Consider the following 25,321-nt stretch of genomic DNA (forward strand, 5'->3'; position numbering starts at 1 on the left):
CAGTTGCCTAATAGCCACCTACATTCCTACCATCACAGAGGGTTCTAACAGACAATGCTGGCCCAGAGACTCACAGCATCTCCTGGCCCCCATGGGGTTAAGAGCCAAGCACTCTAGGTGACACCCAGGGCCCCTGACATCCCAGCCCTCACCTGTCTGTCTCCCCACCCCTGCCCTGAGAGGTTACAACCGGGACAATCCCTCAAGCCTTCTTGGAGCATCTGGGACTTTCCTGACTCCGCTTTGGCTCAGTCTGTTGCTATTTCTCCAGCTTTTCTCACTACCAAATCATATTCTCCCTTCCAGGCTCCACTCACACAGCACTTCACCTTTAACATCTCCCCAGTCTCTTTCCCAAAGCTTCCCCCACCCACTGTCTGTGCTTCTGCTATTGCACTCGGGCACAATGTTATGAAACTCCATTCTACGGCTCTGCCTCAAACAACTGTCCATCTCCAGAGCCCGGCATCCTCAGCATCCAGCATCTAGAAATTGTCAGTGCATGGTTATGGAGCCTGGGAAAATACAAAGTTCCCCCCATCCAAGTTAATCTGGAGGCTTCCAACACCCCTCTGCCCTATCACTTAGCACCCCCCCCCCCCCCTCCCCTTTTCTACTCACGCCCCCACACTTAATTACATTCTCATCAGCCGTGCGGAATGGTCTGTTGGCTCCCTGTGTAGTTGAAAGTGTGTAAACAGCAGCGAGATCCTGTTCATTATAAAGGCTTCCTCACATTCATTGCAGCCAGTTCCGGTGTCCCCTGATTGTAAAGGAGATAGGACCAGCCACTTGGAGACAGGAAGGAGTTTATTGAAAGGGAAAATAGCAGCCTGGAGGAGACAGAGCAATATATACACATGCTTCATGGAGTACATGACTCTCTCCCTCAGGAGAGACTCAGAAGGACAAGGAGAGGTGGAGGTGGGGTGGGGGGAGGAAGAAGAGCAGAGACACAGAGCAGAGGAGACTATAAAGAGAAAGCAGACGTGGAACAAGGTCAGAGTTGAGAGAGGGAAGCTATCAGTGAGAGGCACACACACACACACGCGCGCACACACACACACTCATAGATGGAGGGAGACAGACAGAGGCGGACTGAGAAGCATCACCTCAGAGACACTGAGTAGAGGCTGAAAAGGTTCAAGCTGCTTGGTGCCTCGGCCCACACAGCATGCTAGCTCTGGGGCTCTGCAAATACAACAGGCATTACGAACTGAGCGTTGGCACACAGGAGGTTGGAAAAGCCATCCAAAGAACAAACAGAAACCAAACTCAGTTTCGGCCACCAGAATCTTAAACACAAGCATTGTCAACCCTGAATGTCATTCACATTTATCTGATCCTTCCTCTCTAAAAAGATCCAAAGAGAAAAGTCTGGAAATGCAGAATGTGCTCTTGCCCCATCAGCTGAGGCTCCCTTGAGTCCCCTGTCCAGAATTCTTGGCGAGAATCTGTGTCTTTGCCTCAGCACCAAGCTGAGGAACAGGCAAAGTATCACCAAAACTTTCTTGCCCTAGACTTGGGACATCTGGGGTTTTCAGAGCTTGGAATGTGCCAGATAAACGATGCCTGGCCACTGAAGAAGGCTAGCTTCTTAATGACTGTGAGAGGCTGTTTTTGAGCCATATAACAGATCTTGCTTTGTCTCTTTCCAGATGCTTCAAAAGTATACTCTCAGGCTCCATCAGCTTGGTCCCCAGACTGGGAGATGTGCTTTCTCATTCACTTAATTCATTCACTCACACACTCATTCATTCATTTATCTGGTACCTCATATGGTTCAGCATCATGCCCGGGGCTGTGGCAGTGAATGGAATGAATGTCCCTTGCATCTAGAGAGTTCAGGGCATGGTATGGACAAGCAGACACTAAGCAAAGAATCATAGTAATACTTCTAGTGACACAGTAGCATCACACTAGCGATAAGGATGTATGCAACAAATTAAAAGAGCACGGTGCCCCCAAAAGAATTGAAAGCAGAGAATCTGTCTTGGTTGCTCTGGCTACCATAACAAAATACCATAGACTGGGTGGCTTCCACAATAGACATGTATTTCTCACAGTTCTAGAAGCTGGAATTCTGAGATCAGGTTGCTAATATGGCCAAGTCTGCTGAGATCTCTCCTCCTGGCCTGCAGAGGGATGCCTTCTCTCTCTGTCCTCATGTGGCTGTCTCTTCTTTTTTCACAAGGGCACTAATCCCACCATGGGAACCCCACCCTCATGACCTGACTCTAAACCTAATTACCTCCCAAAGGCACCATTTCCTAATATCATCACACTGGGGATTAGAGCTTCACCATGAATTTTAGGGGGACACAAATAGCCAGTCACTAACAAACGTTTTGGGGGGTTCCTATTTTTTTTTAATCATCGAGGCGCATGTGAGAAGAGGAAAGCAACATAACCCTATATACATCGTAACATCCACCTGGCCCCTTTGAGAAGACTGGATTGAAGATGCACAGAAATGGTATCAGGATATTGATTGGAATCTCCCTCCCCCATCTTTTTTTTTTTTTCTTTTCTTGTTTTTATGTATGAACAGAATCTGGGCTGAGTGTCGAATGCTTCCAGCACTACCTTTTAACTTTCCAACTTCCACAGACATGGCTCCATGTTTTTCAGACATTTCTGGAGTTGGATGAATTTCTTTCTTTCTGTTAGCAACTCTCACCCCTTTCTCTGTTTGCTACATTCTTTCTTTTTCCTTAAGATTAAAACAAAGTTAGCAAACTCTATGCAGGCAAAGCTCTGCAACACACTGCAGCCCTCCCAAGGAATATGAAAATTTTTTTAGTTCTGGAATGTTCTTTCCATTGTATCTCTGATGGCTGCTTCCTTCTTTGTCCCTGGGATCTTTCTTAGAAACGAACTGGAGCTGCTCTGTCTCTACTCCTGTCTCCTATTTCTCCTCAGCATCTTGTGTCCAACCCTTCCCTCTCTGACCCAGGCACTCTTGAGGATTTGTGCTTGGTCACCTTTTTGACCCCTGCAGTGTTGCCTCTTGGTTTTGGAGCTGAATTCTGTCTTCACATCCCACTATCTTATGCACCTTAGTCTCCTTTTTTTTTTAAGACTGCCTGATTTTTGCCTGTGTCTCTTTTCACGTAAATCTTCTTATTTAGCACTTCCCATCTCTGGTTTTACAGAGCCCCTAATTTCTCGGACAGTAGTGAAGGCACAAGAAGACATTCTTGACAGCATCTTTGTTTCTCGTGTCCTTTGCATATTGCATACATTTTCTCAATGTTTTGCAAGGTGAAATTTGTCCTAGAGCTGATGTTGTTGCTGCTTTGGTTATTCATCTTTAAGTGATGTGATATGTAAGTGGGGCTGATGTTTTTCCATAAACATTTTGAGTAAATTGTCTTTGCTTCCCCTTCTGGTTCCCTTTGGTTGTTCTTGGCTTCTCAGATCTCCAACTGGAGGGCTTCTTCGGTGTAAATTTATAACACTCTCATTGTTATCGAGCAGCCAGAGGGGAGTTGAGAGGAAGCTTGAGCTAAGAGTAGTGTTCACAGGAATATTTATCTCGGCGGCAATTCTTTCCATGCATGGTGAAGCTGTTGTTGCAACCCGCTCAGGGTCTTGCATTCACATCTAATTTGGCACAGCCTCTACTCCAGTATAAACTTTGGCTATGCCCAGGCTCCTTCCTGGTGCTCCCGCTTGACATTTGGAGGAAATGCTTCTTTAATCCTGATTGGGTTTTCTTTGATGTGGCAGCTACATGAATCCTATGTCTTCTCCGGGTCCTTGCCGTGGGGGTCGCAGAGCCCACGCACCAACTATGGGAGCTGCTGTCACCTTCAACACATCCTCCACCTAGTCAGGAAAACTTAGCCCCGGTAAGTTTTCAATAGTAACGGTAGTAAGTCGGTAGTAACGACTTCATAGGGAACCTCTAAGTGCAGGCAAGATGAAAAATTTACTAAATTGGAGAATAAAAATGCATAAGAAAATGACATCCCCAGGGTATCCCCCACATTCTTTCCTTAATGCACCTGTCTTCATTATGTCGACCCTTTTCTTCTCCATGTGGCTACCACACTAATCCTGGACCCTCCGAGTGTTGCTGTCACGAAGGATGCTGATCCTTGAGGCTCAGGTGAAGCCCAGATCATGAGGTCCCATCTGCCACATGGCCTTGCCATGCACCCGGGTCTTATCCCCCACCCAGGTAAGGGCAGAAGATTCCACCAGAATGCCTGTATTTTGATCCTGATGATAATGCTCATGCTTAGGATAGAGCTGTTAAGTTGTACCCTTGGTATCTTCCTGAGGTTGAGGCCTTCTGCACTGCATCTAGCAAAGCCTTCCCAGTCTCCATCCTTGTATGAGCTCATTCCCTAAGTTTCAGTTCTCCCCTGTCCATTCTTTCCCTTTGTCATCTTTCCAATGGGGTTCAGCTAAAGGTGTTTTGAAGAATTTTTTTAAAAGTCTAAGAGGAGATAGATGTCTGTGCTGTCTAATTCAAACATCCGGCTCTTAGATTTCCTGGCTACATCTCGCTGCACTTCTGCTTGCACTGTATGTGTCTTAAGGTAACAGTATTTGCAGGTGAGCACCTGTGCAAGGTGGGTGGCCTGAATCAACAATATTCAGATGTGTGCAGACGAACGTATTTAAGACCATTTCCCAATATGGGGACTTATTGACCACATACAAAAGTTACCAAACTTGGAGAAAAAAATTCCATTTGGACCCTATTTGGGCAATTAAATTTCCCTCTTTTCCTTCTTACTCCCAAAACTGAGACAGCATATGAATCAAGTATTTAAGGATTTTAAAGTAAACAGAGAAACCAAAGATGCCTTTAAAAGGTTTAAAGACCATTAAAAGACTATATAAAAAGTGTTAGAATAGACACCCAAGTAAAAACCAAGGTAACACATTATTAGAAATCTTTATTCTCTCCCTCAGTTGGATATGTTTTTTGTTGTTGTTGTTGATGTTTGTTTTTGTTTGGCATGTGTGTGTGTGCGTGTGCGTGTGTGTGTGTGTGTGTGTGTGTGTGTGTTTTGGAGCAGGTGGAGATGTCAGAGGCAGAGCGTTAAACTAATCTTCATTGTTTGGGAGATTTATGTTTTTTCTACAATAAGCAAGCATATACAACTTTAATAACCATAAAACAGGGACAAAAAATCAGAACAAAGGACCCTATTGCCCACCTAACAGGATTACCATATTGTTGATCAAATAAGGAAGAGACATATTTTCATCTATTTCAAAGCTAAATAACCAGTCTGATGTTATCCCGCCCTCCTTCCTGCTGTGTTCTGGAAACATGGAATAAGAAATTTGGGATCCAGTGGAATAGTCCACTGTGAATCTTTGGTCAGTGTGGCCAGGAACCTGAATAAATGCCCATTGTGACTGAATGACAGAGAAGTGATTAATTAATGTATAAAAGTGTACAAAGAGGGGCGCCTGGGTGGCTCCGTCATTAAGTATCTGCCTTCAGCTCAGGTCATGATCCCGGGGTCCTAGGATCGAGCCCAGCGTTGGGCTCCCTCCTCCGCGGGAAGCCTGCGTCTCCCTCTCCCACTCCCCCTGCTTGTGTTCCTGCTCTCGCTGTCTCTCTCTCTGTGTGTCAAATAAATAAATAAAAAATCTTTAAGAAAAATTTTTTTTAAAAAGTGTACAAAGAACCGGAGTGATGTCCACAGGTGGCAGAACCATACTGGACCCTCCCATGTGTTATTCACCAAAGGACATGCCCTTTGCTGTCAGAACTGCTTTCCATCTTTCTTTTGGCTCTCACCCCCTGTGAGATAGTGAATATAGCAGGGTAGGTGTATATTCTAAGAAAGAGAAGTACACTATGGAATAAAGACAGTGAGAAATACCTGATGGATTTGTCTTCTGTGATTGATAAAATATGACTTTTTGTGCATATACAAGGATTGGGATAACTGGGGAAAGTCTTGTACTTTTATTTTCTCTTATATTAGGGTATATCCAAGAAGCATGTCCTGACAGCTTCTCCTGACATTTTGGTTTTAAAAACAAACAAACAAACATCAGCTCCACCGTCTCTTAGACCAAAATGGGCGATTGTCAGATGGTGGTATAATTTCAGCAAAAATAGGACAGTTCCTCCTTTAAAACTCTCCTTCCAGGAGCAAGCGTTTGCTACTGTACCATGTGGAAAATTGTGAGTGTCCCTCTTCACCCTCCATGCGCTGGGCTATGGGAAGTCAGTGCTCGGAGGTGGGGTCCTGTCCACCTGCTGTCAGGCAAACAGCTCGAGCGACGATTATTTATTTACAACAGCTAATACAATTGGTAGTAACGACTTCATAGGGAACCTCTAAGTGCAGGCAAGATGAAAAATTTACTAAATTGGAGAATAAAAATGCATAAGAAAATGTACAGAATCAATATTTCATGGCGTTGGCTTTACCTTGCTGTTCACAAATCTATTCCCGAGTTCACATTAAAATTTAAAGCAACGTCATGCGACAAGTTCAAGCCCTGGGTTATTTCACGTTAGTTTAGCTTTAGAGGAGTTTTGTTGCCGCTTGTTTCATAAAGTCATGAGGACCCAGGGAGAGGGGGACACTTAGGAAACCATTTAGCCAGGCGACTCTGCTTTTACCTTTTTTTTCAGGCAGGAGGACAAAATTGTGTCTGGCATACATAGAAAGGTGGTTTTAGTCAATCTACTTCTGAACCAGCTAAGCCTTAGCAATCTTTCCTATTCAACCTTGCACCAGATCTAAAAAGACTGTTTTTAAAACCTTTGAGAGGCAAACTATTATTCTGTAAAAAAAAAAAAAAAAAAAAAAAATTAAAAATCACTTATCGAATAGTTACTGTGGGCTAACCAGTCAGTAATACCTATCTATGACCTGACTGTGCTGGAGAAGGCCCATAATTCCTACATTCTCCGTGTTTCCATGAAGCTATGAAATGACACCACAGAGAATAAAAAGCTAGAGGAACAGATACACCATTTAAAGCAATCTGGATACTTGAGGCAGAACATTTGTGGGGATAATGTAAGTTTTGAGGAAATGCAGACAGAAAGACAATAATTAATAGCTGTTTGTCAATGCTTTACCAACATCTTAAAAAAAAGACATTGGTATGAAGGGATCAAAATTCATGAAATCTATGAAACATGACAGCTCTACCCAATGCTCTCTCTAGTTTTTGTTGGTTTGTTTTGTTTGGGCCAGTACACAAGGCATTTGCAAAGTTTCAATACAGCTTCCATTTCAGCTGCTTACCATTATTCTGAGGTCCCGCAACTATTTCAATTTATTGCTTTGTCGAGATAGGGGTTTGGATCGCACATATGTGACTGGGATAAGAGGAAGAAGCAAGTTCTGTTGCTAGAGAGACAGTCTCGATGACGACCCAGAAATGGCTTCTCGAGGAAGCTTTATTCTTCTGTGCTAAGTATATGAAGATCGGGGCAGGTGTTGTGTCAGTATCAAGGAATTGTGTTACATGTGATACCTTGTGGCCCATAGGGAAACCAAAAGCCTGCGCAGTGCACAGATGAACATCGCTGAGCAAGAGCCCAAGACCGCCAACAGCCTTTCTGTTTGGTCTTGAATGATTTCTAATCCCTCATGGGTCAAGAGGTATTCATGATATTGTTTCAACGCCCTGTATTTTTATTCTTCTAATCTGAAAACCCTGAAAAAATGGATGTTTTTAACTGAAAATTAGAAATCTGTTCAAACATTTAGAGTGATAGGACGATCATGCCCCACACAAGTTTTATTGCTTATCCTGTGCGTTTCCATTTAAAGCCCAAGCCAGGGTGGAAGTGAGAAGGTGAGTGGAGGACCTGCCAATGCTCTCCAGCAGCAGCACAAACCCCTCTTGGCGTACTTGACCCTGCGTGTCTTCAAGTGGTTACACACAGTCAATAGCTTATAGCATATGGGTGGTGGGAGACAGGCGATAAGGGAGTTTCTGGAGGAATATCTTTCTTTTCTTAGCAAAACACAAAGCCAGTTTGTTTCCTGCAAGTGGCAGAGGTGAAGAGAGGGATTCGGGAGCCCTCCTCTTGAAAGGACAATCCTGGAACCAGCAGTCTGCAACCCCTGGGAGCCTGTCAGACACGTAGGCTCGCTTGCTCAGGCCAGACCTCTGAGTCAGCATCTGCTTTTTATTTCCCTATCAACTAAATGAAGAACAATTTTCATATCATAAACCACATCCATTTGAAGTGTAAACCTTGATGATTTTTTTTTTTATTTTATTTATTTGACAGAGAGAGAGCACAAGCAGGGGAAGTGGCAGGCAGGGGGAGAGGGAGAAGCAGGCTCCCCACTGAGCAGATGGAGCCCAATGCGGGGCTCAATCCCAGGACCCCGGGATCATGACCTGAGCTGAAGGCAGTCGCTTAACGAACTGAGCCACCCAGGCACCCCTAAACCTTGATGGATTTTGACAGTTGTCTACACACAGGAAACCATCACGACAAAACACAAAAAGTTCCATCACCCCAAAGACTGTGCCCCTTTGCAGTCCTTTCTGCCACTGCCCGACCCAGGTAACCAGTGGTCTGCTTTCTCTTACCATAGATTGGTGTACATTTTATAGACATGGAATCTTATAGGAGGCTCTTCTTTGAGCCTGGCCTCTTTGGCTATAAATAATGCTTTGGAGACTCACCCATGTTGTTGAGTATCTCAGGAGCTCATTCCTTGGTGTGTAGCTACTACCTTCTGTTTCTCCATTCACCAGCTGAGGGCTATTTCATTCCAGGTTTTGACTACCGTGAATAAAGCTGCCATGAACATTCCTATTTAAGTCTTTGTGAGGGTGTCTCTTTGGGATAAATACTCAGGTGTGGAATCCCTGGATTATATGCTGTGTGTATGTCTAACTTTTTAAGAAAATGCCAGTTTTCCCAAGTGGTTTTACCATTTTGCATTCCCCCCAGCAGGGTGTGTGCATTCAGGCTGAACCACGCCCTTGATAACACTTGGTATTATTGGTCTCTTTAATTTTAGTTATTTTAGTGATGTGTGGTGCTACCATTTTGGGGTTTTGGTTTGCATTTTCCTGATCCATAGTGGATGTTAAGAGAGTCTGCATTTTGGCAAGAGCCCCCCTGTGCTTTATGTACACAGGGAAGTTTGAGCGGACAGAGAAGGCCCAGCATGGGGGTGGGGGGAGGCAATGATAGGAACCAGAAGCACAGTCAGCTCACGGATGGGTAATGACCACCCACTGGAGGTGACTCCGAAGCACAGGGCTGGGTGCTTTCTATAGCTGCCAGAGAACTCTGCTGGCATGTGCTAGGCATCTGTAATCGATCGTTTTCTTCTTCAACTCACATTTTTATTCTGGTTTTGGAAAAGAGACACAGTGTAAAGAAGAAAACTAAAATTTCCCACAAATCCATGACGAACCAATAATCTTTCTAAGATAAAGTTTTGGTGCTACATGACTTTCCTATTGCAGCTCTAACAAATTGCCACATACTAATTTCTTGTCTTCCAATCTGGAGGTCAGAAGTCTGAAAAAGAGCCTTCCAGGGCTAACATCAAGGTGTCGGCAGGGCTGAGTTCCTTTTGGTGGGGGGCCCCAGGGGGAGAATCTGGCCCGTTTTAGCTTCAAGAGTCCCCGTATTCTTTGGCAGGTGGTCCCCTTCCGGCAAGGACAGCATGCCAACTTCACTTCCTCCTTGGCTTCTGACTGTTGTCTCTTTTTCCTTCATTTCTAAGGACGCCCGCGATGACACTGGGCCCTCGCAGATAATCCTGGATAAGCTGCCATCTCAAGATCCTTAACTTAATCGCATCTGCAAAGTTCCTTTTGCCCCGTAAGCTCACATATTCACATGTTCCAGGGATTACAATGTGGATGTCTCTCGGGGGCCATTATTCTGCCTCCCACACACACGTTTTTTCCTATCTAGTATGACAGTACTTAAATAAACAGTAAATCAGAATGATTTGTAAATCCTCCCTCCCCTTCCTTGTGAGGAGGAAAGCCACTTTTGATAGAGGAAGGTGAAAGAAGCTGAGAGGTCCATTAACCCACACGATTAACACCAACCAATAAGGATAGCAATAATAAGAATAATGTGGGGCGCCTGGGTGGCTCAGTCGTTAGGCGTCTGCCTTCGGCTCAGGTCATGATCCCAGGGTCCTGGGACCGAGTCCCACGTTGGGCTCCTTGCTCGGCGGGGAGCCTGCTTCTCCCTCTCCCACTCCCCCTGCTTGTGTTCCCTCTCTCGCTGTGTCTCTCTGTCAAATAAATAAATAAACTCTTTAAAAAAAAGAATAATGTGTCACATTTATTCAGGTTTTTTTTAAGATTTTATTTATTTATTTGAGAGAGAGAAAGAGATAGCGAGAGAGAGCAGGAGTGGGGAGGAGAGGGAGAAGCAGGCTTCCTGCTGAGCAGGGAGCCTGATGTGGGGCTTAATCCCAAGACCCCAGGATCATAACTTGAGCCGAAGGCAGACGCTTAACCGACTGAGACATCCAGGCGCCCCACATTTATTCAGTTCTTAATCCAATGTTCTATGGAATTCATAGACATATCCACTCATTTAATCCTTAAAATAACCCTGCCAGGGTCTGAATGTTTGAGTTTCCCCAAAATTCGTATGTTGAAATCCTAACCCCCAACAGTATCAGGAGGCGGGGCCTTGGGGAAGTACTTAGGTCATGAGGGTAGAGCCCTCATGCATGGGACATTAATGCTCTTTTAAAAGAGGCCCCACAGAGCTCCGTAGCCCCTGTCCCCTTGTGAGGACACAGACAGTTCTATGAACCAGGAGGTGGGTCCTTACCAAACACTGGATCTGCCAGCACCTTGATCTTGGACTTCCCAGTCTCCAGAAGTGCAAGACATTAATTTCTACTGCTCACAAGCCACCTAGTTTATGGCATTTTGTTACAGCAGTCCAAACAGACGAAGACGAGCCTCATGAAGCTATATTGGTGCTCTCCTCCCCATCGTACAGATACGGACCTGAGACACGGAGAGACTGGGACTCACCCAAGGTTACGCAGGTAGGCAATTTGAAAGGCAGGACCCAAACTCGGGCTCTGTGGCTCAAGTGTTCTTTTTTTTTTTCTTTTAATGCACAGGGCTAGGTAGGGTTCTCCAGAGAAACAGAGCCAATAGGATGTATATTTAAAAGGAGATTTATTATGAAGAATTGGCTCACACGATCACGGAGCTCAGTGAGAAGTCCTATGATTTGCCTTCTGCAACCCGGAAAACCGGTGATGTCATTCACCTGGGGTCCAAAAGCCTGAGAACCTGGGGAGACATTGGTAGCGATCCCAGGCCAAGGGTCAGAGGAGATGAGATGGAAAGTCCCAACTCAAGCAGGTGAAAGGAACAGATTCCTCCTTTCTCTGCCTTTTTGTTCTCTTCAGGCTCCTCACATGCACATTGCGGGGGGGGGGATGGGTGCGGTGCACGGATTCCAACGCTAATGCCACCCAGAAATACTGTCACAGATGCACCCAGACAGCCAGGCAAGCTGACACAAAATGAGCCATCACACCTAGACGTAGAGATGATGGGGAGAAGGAGAGAGGAGACAGAAGTGAGGAGGAAGGGCGGAGGTTAGCCAGAGCATACATGGTGGCTCGGGCAGAGAAAGGGGTACGAATGGGAATTTTTAGAGGCAAAGAGAGAGCCGAGAGGGAGGAATAAAGCAGCCAGCAGCTGAAAGTCACTGAGCTCTGGGATAAGGCGGTGGAAACAGGGGGTGTCAGGAGTGTTTCCTGTATGATGAGCAGCCCAACACTTCCCTGGTATCCCCAAGAATCCACTGGAAGACCCACACTGCTTGTCAGTGCTTTGGGGTTACCTGGATCTTCACTTCTTTTTTCTCCCCTTGAGATCCTGCTGAGATGAGCCTCTGGTGACGGAAAGAAGGCTTGGTTTTACTCAGGGATCGGTGCTAGTTATTGTCTCTGCTGCTTTTGATTTGCTTCCCGGTTTTTTGTTTTTGTTTGTTTGTTTCTTTGTTTGAACTTTTTCCATGCTACAACATGAGCATCTTCCTGTAATAAAAATATTTTCCAAAACCATGACATGAATGGCCGCCTACCATTTCTCCTGTGAACGCCTCATCGCTGTTGGTGTAAGTGACAGCGACCGTGTGGGGTCAGCATGAACGGCCAAATGGAAGCGCGGGGCTGTCCTCAGGAGTCCGGGTGGCACTTGCACCTGGGGCTACTCTCGGAGAGTCCCCTCCAGCCTGGCGGGGAGGCAGCAAGGTATCTCCTGACCAGGGTGAATTGCCATGTAGCAGTTACTGGCCACTCCCTGCATCCTCCGGAGAGCAAAATGGACTTTTTCTCTCTCAGGGTCACGACATGAATGTTGTACATAGTGTCCCTGTGGTCAGATAAGGCACACCAACCGGTCCTTTGCATGGGACTCGTACAATTCCGACTGAACTAACTTCCATCAGGAAGGAAAAGCTGTCAGACAGGTCATCCCAAACCGGACACATTCCCAAAAACACAAATAAGGCAATCTTTAATATGTACATTTAATTTATGTATATAAATATATATATTTATTTAATTTATGTATTTATATATTTATTATATATTTATATATACTATATTTATTTATTAAATAAATAATTATATATATTATATATATTTTTGGGGGGGTGGTTTTTTTTAGAGAGAGCCAGGGCTAGCGGACAGAAGGAGAGAGGGACAATCTGAGGCAGACTCCACACGCAGCACGGAGCCCGATGCAAGGCTTGATCTCCAAACCCTGAAATCATGACCTCAGCCGAAATCAAGAGTCAGCCGCTTAACCGACTGAGCCAGCCCAGGCATCCCACCATTAATATTTCTATTATTTTTATTATCATTTTATTTTTATTATTTTTATTTTTATTATCATTATTACTTTCCCTAGTAATAATGGCACTTACTGAATGTGTGCCATTTGGGTAGCGCCTTATTGCACGCTTTAAATAAATTCTTATTTAATCTTCATAGGAAACTCCTGAGGGAGATACCATCCCTCTATTATAAATAAGGAAGCGAACTCGGAGATCATCCCTTGCCTAAGCTCATAGAACAAGTGGCAATTTGAGCCTCAAGCTCAGATCTGTCGGATCCCAAATTCCATACCCTTCACCTTGGGTCCAGTGACGCTTGTGTGGGAGTCTGATCTGAATGACATACACACAGAATTTATGACCTGTCAAAGGAGACAGCTCAGGAATTCTGTGCCACTCAGATCAGGGCTCCCCGCCTCTTCCCGCCATCACCCCCAGCCTCACCTCCAGGGTCTGCATCTCTGCCTTCTCATCGCCAACCAGAGCGCTACTGACGTGGGGGTGCTGGTCCTTTCTCCCTGCCACCCGTGCATCGGCTTCAAGCCCTGCCCAGCGCCACAGGGTACTGTCAGATATGAAAGCCTGGCCGAGCAGAAGTGGGGTTTGCCTTTATTCCCCCAGCGTAGCAGACCAAACCCTGAAGTGCTGGACCCCAAACCAGCCTCTTCCACCTTCCTCCTATCTCTTGGGGTCCAGGGTCCTGTGCAGCCTGGCTTTCAGGTCTTTGTGTGTCACATCTGCCACAACTACACACCCCCAGCAGCTCCTGTGTTGAGTCTGCTAATCCACATCCTGCCTTGGTCTTTAGAAATGGTTTGCAGGGAGGGAGCTGGGAAGCCATAAGATATTGCAAAAAATAAAACATTCGGCATTTATTATAAATAATATTTTAATAGTGCTCACTTTATTTTCAAGTAAAAATCCTTATTATTCACATGTTCTCTAGCTGTATGCATTTCAATTTCTTTTCAGAAGTGACTATAAATCTAATTCTCTATTGCTAAATAAGCTAACCAATGCTCATGAAGAAGGTTCTAGTCTATACCCATACCATAAACAGGAGGAGAAAAAAAATCTAGTATCGTTGCACTGGAAGTCGAGAGTGCCAAGATCTTAGGAAAAAGTGGTAACCACTTATTACTTATTATAATTCATTAAGCTTGTAGGAAATATTTAGATACTTAATTGGCATTTAACAAGATAGCTATAGAGAGTAAATGAGACATTAAATTCTCTTCTTAAATGCCCATTAGATTTGCTTTAGAAATTAATTGATATCTAATTCATTTGCTATCAACTATTCTATCCTTTACCAGCTGAGAAGCTCAATATATTAATGATAAACAGGGACAGGAGAAATGGGGACTTATACTTTCTGAGCTCTGTGTCAGCCTAATTTAAAAGGCAAAAGGTCCCAGTGATGCCTCAGTCCCCCCTAAGGGGCATCATCTTTGGGTTTAGAGGGAGATACCCTATCGGACCTGTCACCATCAAAGGCCCACCAATACGGACAACACATGAGGGACCAGAAAGCCTTTCCATGAGGACCAGGTGGGATATTGGCACACGCATGTTCAAACTAGATGGAATGTGTGTACATGGCATCCAATACCTGGACGCCAATCCTTGGGAACACAGAGGAGACATGTTTTGGGTTACATTTTTTTTTTAAGATTTTATTTATTTATTTGAGAGAGAGAGAATGAGAGAGAGAATGAGAGGGGGAAGGGTCAGAGGGAGAAGCAGACTCCCTGCTGAGCAGGGAGCCCGATGTGGGACTCGATCCCAGGACTCCAGGATCATGACCTGAGCTGAAGGCAGTCGCTTAACCAACTGAGCCACCCAGGCGCCCTGCTTTGGTTTACTCTTGACAGTAGAGCAGTGAACTAAAATTACAAGGAGGGGACAGGAAGCTGAGCCCGAGATGCCTCTGCAAGGAAGAACTTGCTGTCCCAAACCTGGGAAAGCAACCAGCAAATTACCCGCCCACTCCTTTGGGCTTTGACTCCGATGCAGAAAGCTGTCCCCAGCAAGACACAGTGTTCCTGAGGCAGCCCCCAGCCACAGAATGATTGCAGGACATATCACTTCAGCCGACTATAGAACAATCCTGATGGGTCATGTGTGACACAAAATTCCTGGGGAAGTCGGCCAAGCCTTTGTGGATGCATTAGAGCTCAAACTTTCCCTTTGCCCCATTCTTGTCCATAGATATTGATGCCTGGTCAGTATCCCACATATCATGTGTCTCACCCTCTGCTTCTGGAGAACTTAATTTGCAACATACAGGGGAAAATGAGGGTGCTTGTGTCCACTGCAAGTGCTCTTACTGCTCATGCTCCAACATGTTGAACCACTGGGTTCCTTCAAACTGCCCACATCTATTTCTGGGAGTCACCAAGTAGTGGTTCCCAGGCATTGCCCGCGGCCATGGGCAGGTTTCAGCTCTCTCTGATCCTTCCTGCTCTGTCTATTGTATTTGCCTCTGCCCGCAGTTACGTTGCCTACTTATGGCAATATTCTCTCCTGTGGCAGAAATTGCCAGACAGTCACTTAATCTGCCTCTTCTTCTCTCTGGGCAAAGAACTAGACTGTACACCCCGCCCCCTGCCCCGTCAAGTGTGGCCATAGGATTCAGGTCCAGACAGCAGAAAGTGAGCAGAGGTGATGTGTGCCTCTTTCAGTCCTGACCACACCACACACATGATTCTCTGAGAGCTCTCTTCTTCCACTGGCTGAATGCAGAGGACTCTGAGACCCAAGATGGAAGAAGCCTAGATCTCAACGTTTGGCCAACATGGAAGGCCTCCCTCAGGTTAGGAATACCCATTTCCTTAAGTGAGAAATGAACTTCTATTGCCATAAATCACCAAGATTTGGTGGTTTATCCGAGACAACAGCTACTGCTGGATGAACTAAGATGGCACCCGTCAGATACCATTGCCTACTGCCAGGCTCTCTGCTGGACACTTCTGCCATTTCCTTGGATACTTCCATTTCCTATCCATCACCTCTCCTGCCACTGATGAGACACTACAGACCTAAGATCTCAAAATGACTCTGTGTTCTGAACACACAGAAGTCAAGAAGAGTTTTTAAGAATGTGAGCAGAATGTGTCTCCATCCTTCCTTTGTGTCATTATGCATTGGTGAATGGGCCTCAAAGTAATACTAATCATACCCTAACATAGCAAATATCTGGAACCAGATTTTCAGCATTTTGTTAAGGCAGAAACTCCTCTCCACAAGAGGCTGACCCAAGAGGTCAATAGGATCAACATTAAGCTCTACTCAGAATTTCCCCTTCCCTTTGGTAACTAGATTTTGGGTTTGAGTCATGCTTGCTATTCCTGACTCTCTCCTCCTTGATCTTGAATTTCCCCCACGAGGCTTCTCAGTCAGCCCTCAGTGCAAGCAGACTTCTGAAGGATTGGCTTCACCAAGTTCTCATCCATGGTTTCATGAGGGCAGGGGCCTCAGCATTGTAGCCTCAGCATCTAAATAGTTTTTGGTGTATAGAAGATGCACAGTGATATTTGTTAAATGAATAATGGATGTGTGTAATTGAGTAAAGAGCAGAACGTATAATCAAGAGATCTTTTGCTGTCCTGCACTGTAGTCATTCTTGGGGAAGAAAACACCAGATGATAGAGATAGATGACCTTGAGAGTTCTGTGTTTCTGCTGCACTTGACCTTGTCAGATACTCACCCAGACCGATTACCATCTGTGAGGACTAGTTTTTTAAAAACAAACTTTATTTTCACTGAAACAAGAAAATAGCTATAACCTCAAACCATAAACTATGAAGCAGGCTAGCCAAATACCGTGGAATCTGTATCAAAACAAGGTGAAAACCTGACATCTCATATTTCTCCTCAGACCTTGAACACAGAACAATTTTTCTTGAAGTGACAGTTAGGATCTTAGAAGTCTAATCTAATTGTTCTTTGATTAGAGCTACAAGGCCTAGGGAGATGATCAGATCTCTAGAGCAGGGAATACATTCCTCTAAAAATGTCCAGAGAGGCGGGGGTTTCTGAAGAAGACATTAGAGACACACCAATTCCAATCTGTCTTATCAGCCCTCTAGATGAAGTTGCCAAAGGCCAAGGGAGGTAAAGTAAGCAAAAAGTAGCACAGACAGCCTTGCTACTCAAAGTGTGGTCTGAGGGGCCTCAGCATGTGATACTTCATTATATGTATCAACTGACTGGCCTTAGTACCCAGATATTTAGTCAAACACTGTTCTAGTGTTTTTGTGAAAGTATTTTTTGTTAGGATTAATACTTACATCGGTGGTCTTTGAGTAAAACAGCTTGCCCTACATGATGTGGGTGGGCCTCATCTAACCAGGGGAAGGCCTTAGGAAAAGAAAAGCAAAGGAAAAGTAAGGAAAGGAGAGGAGAGGAGAGGAGAAAACCCTGGAAAGAAGAGGGATTCTACCAGCAGACAGACTTTGGACTAAAATCACAACTCTTCCCTGGGTCTCCAGCCTGCCAGCCTACCCTGCAGATTTTGGATGCCAGCTTTCCAAAATTATGTGAGCCAATTCCTTAAAATAAATATCTCCCCTGTTCTATTCTGTTTCTCTGGAGAACTCGTGCTAACACACCATTTAAAAATATCTCTAAATCCACTTACCCCTGTGTCCTTTTTTCTACAACCTCTCATCCTCTAGGAAGAAAAGAACATTACCAGTCCCAGGCCTCTAAATTCATGGTATATTCTACTTATCCAGCATTTTGCATTGACTGATATATATATAAAAAGTCTTATAAGTTGCAGTGACTTTCTTTATGTAGCTGAAATGAAAAATCCTGAGGGGCAAAAAATTGCCTAATGTACCTAAGCACCAGTTTGCCACTTCCAGTAAGGCACCTGGCTCATTGAAAGTGAAATGAAAGTCTGACAAAGGCTGTAGTGAGCTACTATATTCAGTGTAAGAGAGGTGTCTAGGAGCTCATTTTTCCTTCTTATATCAACTCTTGAAGGTCTCTCTTTTTTTAAAGATTTTATTTATTTATTTATCAGAGAGAGAAAAAGAGAGAAGAGAGAGCACAAGCAGGAAGAATGGCAGGCAGAGGGAGAAGCAGGCTACCCGCTGAGCAAGGAGCCTGATGTGGGACTCGATCCCAGGACCCTGGGATCATGACCTGAGCCAAAAGCAGGTGCTTATCCTACTGAGCCACCCAGGCATCCTGACTATTGAAGGTCTCTTATGAAGCTAATCCAGTATCTTCAGTGATGGGACATTGATGTCATACAACTTCAACTGCTCTCAGTAGTCTACCAATAAAGTCCTGTCTACGTGTCAACCAAGCAAATGGACCTTCAGTCAGTTCATCCGACTGCAGTAAGTCAATCTATGAATTTTTCCAGCAGTCCAGCTTCCGTCTTTTCACACCATCTTACGTGGTCTTGGACTATAGCACTCTGCAAAAACTGTCTTTAGATACTGCATCTTCAACAAGGAAAGAGAGTGTGTCTTACTCATCTCTGGTTCACAAACATTCCTGAGTAGACAGATCACCTGGACACCTTGTTTAACCTGCAGAATTCCACTGCTTCTCAGGGTCCTTCCCCTCCCTCCATCCCAGGGTTCTGATTCACTGGTAAAGAGTGGGTCCCTGGAATCTGCTTATTCAACAAGTTCCCCAGATTATGCTGATAGAGTGTTTCACGGACCATCCTGAAAAACTCCTAGCTAGAGAATTTGGAGTTCTCAACTCAATTCACTGACAAATGGAATGAATAGAAGTTAAAATAGTTACAAGAGTAACTCACTGACCTCTGTAGGTGAAATCCTGGACTTTAATCCCCTGGACTCAGGGCTAGCTAGTCTTGCATGTTGGTTCACAGACTTCCTGAAATATGGTCAAGTGACAAATCGTTGTTGCTGTCTCCAGCCTAAGAGGTGAATATTTGCTGGCAGTCCCAGACGCAAGGAAAGAGGCTCTCAGGCCCTGTTCTATGAATCCAGCTCTTCTGGTTTTTATTAAATCATTTAATACTGAGCAAAGACAAACATAAAAGACCTAGGGAGGACCAAGAAAGGAAGGAAATGTTTAGACTTTCCTTCACCTTCATCAGGCAATGCCTACTTAGACCGATTCAGGTTTGTGACACTTTTGTGGATTCTAAGCAAGAGCAGCAAGTCAGGTTCATGTAAGGAATAAGTCAAAAGCTCCCAGATCCATGGCCCATGAATTCACAGATTCTCCAAACCAGCTTGATGAAGCCCTATGACAACCACAGTCAATACCTAGAACCCAGCTCAACTCTGCAAGTTATACAAAGCTCAGTGTGGACGAATGCTGCCTCACAATATAAGCCCAGGAGAGGCTTTAGAGTCAGTTAGACTTGTACCGCATCGTGAAATAGGAAATGCAGGCAGGATGCCCACAAGGCAAGCACGAAGGGTGTGCAGCAGTGACCACAAGGAGAAAGCCTCTCCCATTTCTGCTCTCCTGTTCCTCCTCACTGCATCAGATCCCACATTATTTCGCCCTTTGTTGCATCCGAATTGTGGCTCAAAAGTACTGACTCCAGCAAAGTCCATAGGAAGTATCTCTAAAACAAAGCTGGTGACTCCACGTGGGTGGTTGATAGGCTGGAAGTCCATGCCAACCTTTAAAATAGAAAAGACAGAGGAAGCTGCTTTTGCTTATCAGAAAGGAGCATAAATGTATCCCAAAGTAGGTTCAACTTAAGCAATATTATAGGTGCTTGAAACTTTCCAGAACAGGATAAAAGGAGCATCTCTAGTCAGAGGTAGGCCCAGAAGCCAGGAGACCATCATAGGACACAACACAAAGCAATAAACTTCATGATGCAACAGACACTTATAGGGTGTCTGTGCAGTGGGTTGAGGTGTTAAAGGAAGGAAACATTAAAAAGAGAGAAAAGGGGGTTCTTGCTTTTGAGGGGATCACTATAGACCAGGGTTGGCAAACTTTTTTTTTTTCTGTAAAGAGCTGGATAGTAAATATTTTAGGCTTTGTGAGCCTTTTGGTCTCTGTTGCAACTACCAAACCCTGTTGTCAAACAAAAGCAGTCATAGAAAACATTTGGGTGAGTGGACATGGCTGTGTTCCAATAAAACTTTACTCCCACAGCCAGGCAATGGGCTGGACTTGGCTCTTCGACCCCTGGTCTAGACTAGTAACAGTAGAATGTGTCATATAATTATTCTTCCTGGAAGAAACAGAAAAGAGAGGAATCCAGTGAACCTTAATGAACAAGGAAAAAAAATGGATACTTAATGACAACTACTATATGTCTGGTTTAGGGTGAGGCAAGAGAAGTGCCTAGGATGCAAGACCGAAGGAGGTGCTTAGTCTCAGAAGCTTGAGCTCCCATACACCTGGTGCCAGGCACCGGATATATGTTTCAACCCCTGGCCTGATTTACTCTCCACCAAAGCCACATGACATAGTTGCTATTCATGCCAACACCCCCTTTACAGATAAAGAATTTGAAGTTCAGATAGGTGAAGTGATTAGTTCAAGGTCACCCAGCTCCTAAGTGGCAGAGTTAGAATTTCAGCCTGGATCTACAAAATGTCAACAGCCATGTTCTTTGAAATGACCATTTGTAGGCAATATGCAGGATAAGGGTATTTCACATAAAGGACAAAATATAAACAAAGATGCAATATCACAAAAGTTTTTCCTCACGTTTAATCTTCATAAATGTTTATTAAGGAACGACAAGCACCTGAATGTTTTTGGAATGTTAATCTGCAGAGAGATTAGGAGGTTGGCAAAGAAGAGCCCCGAGGCTTTGGGCTGTAGGCTGCAAAGGGAAGCAAAGGGCACCATTGGAAGACCAGGCAATACGGGTCAAACTCAGAGACTTTCTCAGGGTGTCTCATGCCCTGACCCATGCCATCTGGACCTTATAGCATCCAAGATGCAGGCTATGGCTAGAAGGATCCCTGGTTCTGTCTCCATCTGTGGTTCTGGGGCTCACACATGTTTTTAGGGCTCAGTTCCTCATCCAGTTATTATTCATCTCTGTTTATCCTCAGCATTCTGTTGAGTTCCTTCTCTGGTTCAGGCTGGATGCAAGATGTCAATGTTACAGAGACCACTGAGCACCACTCCCACCCTTGAGGAGTTCACCCCAGTCTAGCCAAAGATGCGCTGCAGGAAACAGATATTACTAGAAGAACCAGCCCACCTCACCCCATTGGAACCAACCAAGGGAGGCAAATTCCACCTTTCCCAAGAGTGTCATCCATGCCAATTAAAAAAGCACAACCTCAGAAACCTTGTGTAGACCAATGTAGAGCAAAGGCTGGTGTGGTTAACAGTAGACAACATTGTTGCTTCTTACCCCTATGGGCCTGAAGGGATAGTTTCTTTTTGAGGGAGGCAAAATGATTTACATAAGCAAATGTACAGATCTTAAGTGTACAGTTCAATGCATTTGCTTCAAATGAACACAGCTGTGTAACCAAAAGAGGAGATGCAGTTGTAAAGGGCTGAAAAAGAAAACCAGAGGCAAGAGGGTGGTTCTGGCTGGCGCACTAATGAAATGTCAATGTCACAGAATCAGAGAGCGCCGGGGACATATGTGGAGGCTGAGCCCCAGTTGGAAGAAGTTGTGGGCAAACTTTTTAAAGAAATGGGATATCTTATTTACCACTTTAAACCATTTAAATACATTTTCCCCATTGTACAGATTTTCCATTTGTCACATCTTCAGAAGAATCTCCTACCCATGTTAAGACATTGCTCAAGTGAGTTCTGATGAATGTGCGTGGCTCTGTCTGTGTGTCTACTTATAAGGATGCCTGAAAACGAAAGAAAGGAGTAGAGTCCCACATTTCGACCACCATCCAGGTGGGAAATAGAGGGACAATTTTCAAGTACAGAGCTGGGAACAAGAATCCAGTGAACTTTCCTTTGGGGCACTTACCACCATAACAATTTCGCATTTCTTTATGTCATCATTGATTTGAGTCATCTCTGACCCATTGTTCCGGTTGGATTCTCTGAAAACAGATGCTAAAATGGAGTTTGGGGTATGAGATGTTTATTATGGAAATAAGGATCAACATCTGTAGAGGGGAGGGGGAGGAAGCACATTTGGTCAGAGAAAGAAGTCAGATTGTGATGCAGTCCCCATGAAACCTTGGCCAACCCTGCAGGGAGCTCCAGAACAAAAAGTTTTGGGTCTGGGGGCAAGCTGCCTGGGAAGGGCATGACCTCGGGTGAGGCAGGTCTCTGCAGCTGAGGCAAACACTCAACTCAAGGTTCTCTGCTGACTATACTCCTCTCCTTCCTCTGAGGAATCTGGATGGTGTATCTCTGGATGGTCTACCCCCCTACTATAGAGGATAAGCCACAAGAGGATAAAATTGTATCTGGTTTTGCTCACCACTGCATCCATAATCCCTAGCAGAGCATGGTGCATGTAGTCGGTACTCAAAAAGTCTTTGTGGTTCAATTAATGAATTACTCAAGGCGAGAGGTGGCCATGCCAACATAATACCTCCATGAGTTCTCAGAAATAGAGACTTCTGCTAGGCTTTTCTAGCAAGGAGACACTCCCCCCACCCCCAAGAAAACCAGTTACATGAATTTAAGATAAGATAAGATTTAAGATAGTAATATGCACGTTCTATAGAAACATTGCGGAGTATAGCAAGTGTCTCATGCAAAGCTCTTGTAGCAGATGAGTTTTGAGTCGAGTCTTGAAAGATAATTTGAAATGTATTGGGCAAAAGTGGATGTGCCTAGATGCGGGCAAAATGGTAATGAAAAAAGAATTGAAATTATAGCTGATGGCACCATTTGCCAACAGAGACGACCATGCACAACGGGGAGGAAGGGAGGACACGTTCTGTGTTGCTCATGTTTGGTTAACATGGGGCATGCAGGAAACAGATGTACATGTATGTGAAGCTCAGAGGTGAGCTCCAGAGTAAAATCGCCCAAGAAGAGATATTACCTCAATTTCTCCAATTAAGGGGGAAAGGGGGGCCAAAGAAGAAAAGCTGGTACGCTGAGAGATTTGGGATGGAAATGAAGAAGAGTATATTATTTAAGGTGTTTTCAGTTACAAGGGACCAGAGAAACCCAATTTGAACAAAGCCACAATAAGAAGTGACCTCTCCCTATCAATCATTTCTCTGTCTCTCTGCATCTCCGCCCCTTGCTTTATTCCCCTGCACAGACAGACTCCTTCATACGTCAGTGAGCATCTCAGGGTTCACAAACCAAAGGCCCTGTGACTACAGAGGAGAAGTGCTCTCCTGTCATTTCATGTTGGAAATTTCCAGGGAATGACTGTGAGACGAACCGCATGTTCGCCTTGAACTGATCACCACGGTTGTGGACATGTCAAGGGCTGTGATGGATGCAGCCGGAGTCATGTGTCCCCTGTTTTCAGAGTAGTGGCTTTGGTCACCAGAAGAAGGGGGAAGTGTACTAGGTGGACAAAAACTATAGATGCCACAAACACATATACAAACATACAGAGACTAAAACAAATGAAAGCATAAGAAACAAACAAAAACTTGGTGACTTAAAACACCAGCAATTTATTCTCAAACAGTTCTGGAGGCCAGGAATCCAAAATCCCTCCAAAGGCTCTAGGGGTCCATCCTTCCTGGCCTCTTCCAGCTTCCCGTGGCCCCAGGCCTCCGTTGGCTTGGAGCCGTGTCTCTCCAATCCCTGTGTCCATCTTTACAAGGCCTTCTCTGTGGGTCGGTATCTCAAATCCTCTGGACCTTTCTCTCAGAAGGACTCCTGCCATCGGATTTGGGGTTTACACTAAACCCAGATGACCCCATCTCAGATCCTGAACTTAGTTGCATCTGCAAAGACCCACTTTCCCAGGAAGGTTACATACACAAGTTCCAGGAGGTAAGACTTCCACATGTCTTTTGGGGAGCCACTATTCAACCCACTACACGCGAGGCCAATACATGAAGCACATTGTGCATAAGACCGTGGGGAAAGGAGGGGACCCGCGTACTGGGGAGTATGCGTCCCATCCAAAACCATTCATGTTCACTCTGTGTGGCCAAACTAAATAAATCCGGAGCCCAGATATGGTCCACGGGTGTCCAGTTTGGAATGCAGGGCAATCCCAGATGCTCTTCTTCGTGGATGGTACCTTAATGGTGAATTCCTGAAATGCAAATCACAATTGCAATGACAGCTAAAGATGCCAGATTTTTCCGAAAGCCTAATGTTCAGCTCAAAACTGACTCCGCCATCCACTCTCCGCCTGGCAGGAACTGGCAGAGAGATTTTATCACATATGTAGACTGACAAATGAGTAAGTGGCTGAAGGCCATTCCGGTTCTGCACAAACCATAAATCTGACTCCAACAAACAAACAAGGCTCAGCGGAGTGGCCCGAGCCAGGACTGTATTTGTCACTGAACCATCAGAGCTCAGTCCTAGAGCTTCTTTTCCTGGCTGAGATCTGGGGCCTGCGTCCTGGACTTTCAACACCTGCCTTGCTGTCAAAGGGGGCCACATGAGAATTTCCGTTCAACAGCCAAGAAACAATGAATCCTGGGCCCTCGGCCATGTTCTCCGTGTGTCTGTCTGTCTCACATCTTCCAGAGGCTCGGTTTAGTAGCAACCAGTTAATACCATTGATTTTGCTTCTAAAGAAACCCTAAGAAGATAAGCCAACCCATATGGTGCAATTAAGAACTAGAAGAAGATCTTACTCATTGTGCAAGAAGGAGGAGAGAAAGTCACTCACGGGAGTGAAAATGCTCCCAGGGGCCTGAAGGAAAATGCTCCCAGGGGCCTGAAGGAAAATGCTCCCAGGGGCATGAAGCAAAATGCTCCCAGGAGCATGAAGCAAGACTCACAAGACCAGGAGGGAAAGAGGTTCATTAGCATCAAATCACAGCCTCGTCCTGAACCATGGATCTGGAACCGGGATCACTCATCTGGTGGCAGGTGGATGTCAGAGCTGGCTGCTGGGGATGGCAACGTGGAGAGACAGGCAGCAGAGCTCTCCTCCAGATTCACAGCGAGCACACAGTGTGATAAAACATCAGTGACAAATCCAGTGCAATCAGGTGGGAAATCCCCCCCTGAGTAATAACAACTCCCCATCGTTCATTCCGGCTGCCTCCGGAGCCGCGCACCTGATGCCAAGAACTCACTGCTGGTTTGCCTGCCACTGAGCTCTGTGCAGGTAAACCTTTGGAAGTCTTTCTCCCAGAGCCCCAGGGCACCGAGAGGGTTAATCTTGTCATGTCAAGACTCTCCTCAGATGCAAGAACAACCCGGCATCAATTTGACACAGATTTCTTTGGGGGAATCTGGGTTAATCTTTCCGGGCGGGCTGTCCATTTGACAGATGGGAAACAGTTCGGGAGTCAGTCTCTACACCTCCTGCATGACCCCACCCGACCCCCACCCTCGGCCCTGTCTCCAAATTAAAAATTTAAAAGGGCAATTAAATTTAAAAACAGCAATCTGATGTTTACAGGCCCTTATAGGTAATTTATAAATGTTGCATCACAGGT

This window comes from Callorhinus ursinus, unplaced genomic scaffold, assembly GCF_003265705.2.
Source record: "Callorhinus ursinus isolate GAN/ISIS: 27379988/994484 unplaced genomic scaffold, GSC_fseal_2.0 scaffold38, whole genome shotgun sequence".
Lineage (NCBI taxonomy): Eukaryota > Metazoa > Chordata > Mammalia > Carnivora > Otariidae > Callorhinus > Callorhinus ursinus.